At 36.5% G+C, this 5465-nt stretch overlaps 1 non-coding gene across 1 annotated transcript; it reads left to right on the top strand.

Moving 5' to 3' along the window:
- Nucleotides 1–3980: 3980 nt before the first annotated feature.
- Nucleotides 3981–4052, top strand: TRNAW-CCA. The gene has a single exon. It is a non-coding gene; the product is annotated as a tRNA-Trp (tRNA).
- Nucleotides 4053–5465: the final 1413 nt, after the last annotated feature.

Here is a 5465-nt window from a genome sequence, read left to right as displayed (position 1 = left end):
ACTAGATTTCTTAGGCTTCAATGTATTTATCTGTGTAGAACAGGAATCAAAATAATAGTATCTACTCCATGAGGTTGTAACAATATGACAATTCATGTCAAGCACATAGGAAATGTGGATATATGATATCATCACTTCAGTTTTCCTATTAAACTCTCAAAGCAAGAGTGCGTGTGTGTGTGTGTGTGTGTGTGTGTGTGTGTGTGAAATCTTTTGGTAATATAGTAAAGCAAGTGTGTGTGTGTGTGAAATCTTTTGGTAATACAGTAAACCAAGGAAGATTTTGTTCATGAATCCACTGTAATCTTAAAATGCAGTTAATTCCAATATGATATTATACAATTCTTTCTTCTTTTTTGTTGTTTTAACAAGAAGCTAAAAAAAAAGACAGTATTTGGGAATAAGCTGGCTCCAGGTCTGAACTTCAGCTGTCACTTACTAGCTGGGTGACTGCAAGTTACTTAAAGTTTTCCTAGTCTCAGTTTTCTCATACTTTGAATAATCATTGGTATAAAGATTAAAGAGGCTACTTGACATAAAATAGGCCAAAAATAAATAGTAGCTCTTATCATTATTATAATGCATGTCATTATTCGATCTTTCAATGAAAAACTTAGAATATTCAACATTTAATTTGTACCCTAACCAAGGCTTAACATTAAAAACATGTAAAGGCTATTTTAAAATTCCCTCTTACTTTGGCAGCACTATGCAGCATGTAGGATCTTAGCTCCCCAAACGGGGATCGAACCTGAACCCCCTGCATTGGGAGCGCAGAGTCTTAACCACTGGACCGCCCGGGGAAGTCCCTAAAATTCTTTAATAAAATGGCTTCACCTTACTACCAATTTCTGTGACTTATAAGATAATAATTAGAGAGACATGCTTGTTAATTTACCAAATTTTTGACATTCCTTGAGTCACATAGCCTCTTGGGTGATAAGAACAAAAATGTTAAATAATTTTTTTAAAGGGAACACGTGATACTAGGATCTTTACAAAAGTCAGTGTTGTCCCATGTTGATACTATGGAGCCCTGGCCACCTTCCTGATACTTTTCCATGCGATGCAAATGTAAGAATTATTTAACCACTTGCATCATGTTCAGACGTGAAGGAAATTCAGAGCATAATACATGTACTTTTCCACTTGGGTTGCAGAGGGACAATAACATATTTGGGGATAAAGAACATAAAAACCATTATTATACCGTTTTGGCAATTTTAGAAAGAACAAAAGAGCCTGGACTGAACTTTAGCAGTAATAGGTTCTAACATCGACAGCTGGTTACCATTATCAGAATGAATCATGGAGCAGAAGTGACAGGTGGATTGGAGCGGGGGCGACCAAGAGATGCTACAGATAATTTCTGTGTTTTTAAGGGAGATTTTCTCCAGTTCCTCTGACCTAGTGCCGCATACGTCTTAATTTAAGTCGACAGATAGTGTGATAGAAAACAAAGTACAATTATAAGTTTAAACCCAAAGATTCCAAACAAATAGAAGTATCTTAGAGGTGGTATATTTTCCAATGTGGGCAAAGCATTCTCTTTGCCCGAGAACTCTTAGTTAAATGCTGGAAATATCTAGTGCTCTGCTTAGAACCATTTAATGTTTATTTTTTTAGATAAGGAATAAACTGCATCTGTTTTTATGGTCAAGTTAAAACAAGACTTCTACTTGTAAGCTTGACAGGTAAAGCCACTCCAATCTTTGCAGCTTTAAAACCAATGGGGAAAAAAAAAAAAAAAAAAACCTGTTTTATGCTTCTCAGACAAGACAACAAAGTTATGAGAGGTTTTTTCCCTTCAGATTTAGTGTAAATGTCCCACCTGACACACACAAAAGCCCAACTATCAAACGGAATGATGATGCTGATGTTCAACACCTGCGCTTTCAGAGCCGCCAACAAAGGAGACAGAGCCTTCCCCTACCTCCACACCTGCTGGATGGGTGGGTACCTTTAACCTCTGCGGCTCTTGGTGGGTCCCTGCAAGACAGAAGCGCTAAAGCATGCTCTTCAAAGGGCAGGAGAGCGGGCAAACAAAAGTGTTCTCTGTGACGAGGTTGAATGCTTAATTATAGAATATAGCTGGCAATACGCTTGGAAAGAAAGTATACTCACAGAAAAAAATATTCGTAACTGCTCCTAAAAGAAGTGGGGAGGGGAGCAGATTTCTAAAAACACCAAAAGATAGATAACTATTTAAAAGAAACTTATGACATTTCATAGTATGTATGAAATAAAATCAAATTTTTATTACTAGAAAATTTATCAAGTCTAAACACAGCATATGTGTATTACTAAAAAATTCTTTCTGAAAAACAAAGTTTTTTCACAAATAATAGACATGTCTTTTACAGACCTTAAACCTTTGCATGCCTAATCAATTTAGTGCCATGCATATTCATAGTATTTAAAAAACAGTAGACAATTGTTTTAATCTAACTTTGTTGAAAAATAGATGAGTCACTAAGAAATGAACAAAGACAGCATCTGTTTGGGAAAATGTTTATTATGTTAAAGTATTAGAGGGACTTCCCTGGAGGTCCAGTGGTTAAAACACCATGCTGCCAACACAGAGGACCCAGGTTCCATCCCTGTTCAGGGAACTAAGATCCCACATGCCTCATAGAACGGCCAGAAGATTTAAAAAATGAAAATAAAAAATAAGGTAACAGAAAAATTTTTTTAATTGTGAAACTTGAAGAGTTTATAGAAAATCCAAAAGATTTCACTTTGCAGTATGACTTAAAATAGCAGTATATGTGGGAAAGAATCGGAATGTTGTATATGTTAAAGTAATTATGACACAATTACAGTTAAAAATATTTTCAGACACTGGGTTAAATGCCTGTTTCACTAAATAGCAAGATATCTCTTAACTTGTAAAATAATCATTTTAAATTACTATACATATGCATTGTTTTTACAAAACAAGATTCTTCATGAGATTTAATCATTAATGGTTTGGATGCACAAAAATCATGTCTTTTCACAGATAAAAAAAATCAGGATACTTGAGTGCACCATCCTCATTTGTGACACTGCAGTTTGTTTCAAGGCTTGAGGGGGGAAACTCAAAGGTTATATGTATGTCCAACATTAATTTGGGCAGGAGCAGAATCCTTTCGGAGTTTCTGAAAGATGAAAGAACAAACAACTTCCTTTCATGCTCTTTTCTCATCAGAGATACGACAGACTTGGGAAGCTGCCACCTAGCCAAATACCAAGCTCCAGAATTCTTCCGAAAATTTATTAAAATAAAGTGATTTAGCCCTTTGTGTGATATCACCATTCAAGAGAACAAGTTTACATACCAGACCAGAGTATCATTAGAAAAGCCCATATTTCAGTAGCCATCCTTCTAACCTACGCTTGAACTTTGGCAGTAGTTAAAATTCAAATTGGACTGTCCACTACCTATAAATGAAGCTAAAAAGTGCTGACAGTGTAAGGATAAGGTTGGAGCAAGCTAATAGGTTTTAGTGTCTGAAACTTTTGATAATCTGGCCTTAAGTGTCATGGGTCTTTCAAGGTGGATTCCATCTGTCCTATAAAGTTATGTATTGAAACATAATGCATCCCTTTGATCTCCTTTGTAAAAACCCCATGAAGTCAACAAAATGCTCCCAGTGACTCAACAGCCAGATCCCCAACCTGTGGACATGAAAGATTTTAACACTTGCAAGTGTTAGTAAACAGAAAGTGATGTGCTGAAAGCTTCTCATTGAAAAGATTCAGCAATGGGCTGAGTCCTGCCACAGGCTGTGCTGCTGGTATTTTGTACCAAAACAAAGCAAAAGAGCACAGCTCAAGCCAGGATTAGGCCTGATAACTTCCATTCATATAAATCTCCCAAAGTTACTCCCTAATAAAGCATCTATCTTGAAAAGTATATTTTATTTCCAAATCACTAGGGGACAAAAATATTCCTACAAAATAGTTGCTTACCATGGTAAAGACCACAAATAGGGACTTCCCTGGTGGTCCAGTGGCTAAGACTCCATGCTTCCAAAGCAGGGGCCCAGGTTCAATCCCTGGTTAGGGAACTAGATCCCACACACTAGAACTAAGAGTTCACATGCCACAACTAAAGATCCCACATGCCACATGAAAGCAACTAAGACCTGAAGCAGCTAAATAAATAAATCAGTATTTTTTTAGAAAGAGATAAATAATATATATACATGTGTGTAGATGTATTTAGCTGTATGTATTTTTACTTGTTTACAACACTCTGTATTTGTGTATATGTACATTTTATACTCAACACAGGTGCATAAACCCAAGAGTGCACAGCGAAAATCATGTTGGCTTTCGCAGTCAGAAAAATGCAAATTCAAATACTATTGAGTGACCTTGAACATTTTTCTTAAAGCACTCATACGTACTCTACTGATTTGGGGATTAAGAACAACTATATCAAAGCACTTGATCAAGTATAGCAAACAGCAAATAGTATTTCTCTTTTCCTTCCCTATATCACCATCATGCTCCAACTTTGGTCCAAGCTTTTAATCCAATTTTTTAACTTATTCAATCTGCTGTTTCAACATTAACATATGTCCTCAAGTTCTCAAGTTGCTGAACACAAACTCAGGAGGCTCTTTTTGAATGGTAAGGAAGTGCATTCTGCCTGAAGTCAGAAATTCCCTGTTGTCGAATCTCCTAACAAGGCAAAATCTTGTCCATCCTTCAACAGCCGGGTCAGGTGTCACTTCTCCTGTGAAGATTTCTCCAATCCTGCTGGGCAGCAATAATTAATTGCTCTTTTCTCCAGTCTCCCAAATCTTGTCTCATTCTATTATTAGAGTACTTATTACATTGCATTATAATTAGTTCTTGTCCTGTCTGCTTCCTCTTAGAGAAACTGAATTCCATGAGGTCAGGATCTGTTTCTTGGTCTCCCTGGTGCCCCAGCATGAAGCACAGAGCCTGGCAGACAGCAAACACATGACAGAAAGGGAGAAAAAAAGCAGAAAGGGATACAAGAGGAATATTTGCTTGCTCTCCTTACATTTTGTCTTTGATCACATACTCAGCAATGAGTGAGGTTTAAAAATAAAGTGGTCATTAACAAGAAAACTAAACAATTCTAAATCCTTCCTAATCTTCAGAATATGATTCTATATTATTTCAGTATCTCATTCTTTAACTGCCTCAAAGAGCTGCTCATTTTCTAACACTATCCAGCTGAGCATATGACAGATGGCTCTGAGATCCACACTGTATTTTTGTGTGTGAACCAGCAAATGTGCTACCAAGTGGCATATGCATGCACATATTAGCAATGCTAGATGCTTCAAGCTTGCAAACAGAGCCTTAACTGAGGAAATGTATATGCCATGTGAATTTACATAAACACAAAGCCTTTTATTTAATTCAAAATTTAATACTCATCAATTTACTCATGTATACCTGCCCATTTATATATTTAGTGCCTTTTCTCAGTCAGTCTTATT

This window comes from Oryx dammah, unplaced genomic scaffold, assembly GCF_014754425.2.
Source record: "Oryx dammah isolate SB20612 unplaced genomic scaffold, SCBI_Odam_1.1 HiC_scaffold_7, whole genome shotgun sequence".
Lineage (NCBI taxonomy): Eukaryota > Metazoa > Chordata > Mammalia > Artiodactyla > Bovidae > Oryx > Oryx dammah.
Note: the sequence above shows the minus strand (reverse complement) of the source record. Positions and strands in the feature narration are given on the sequence as shown.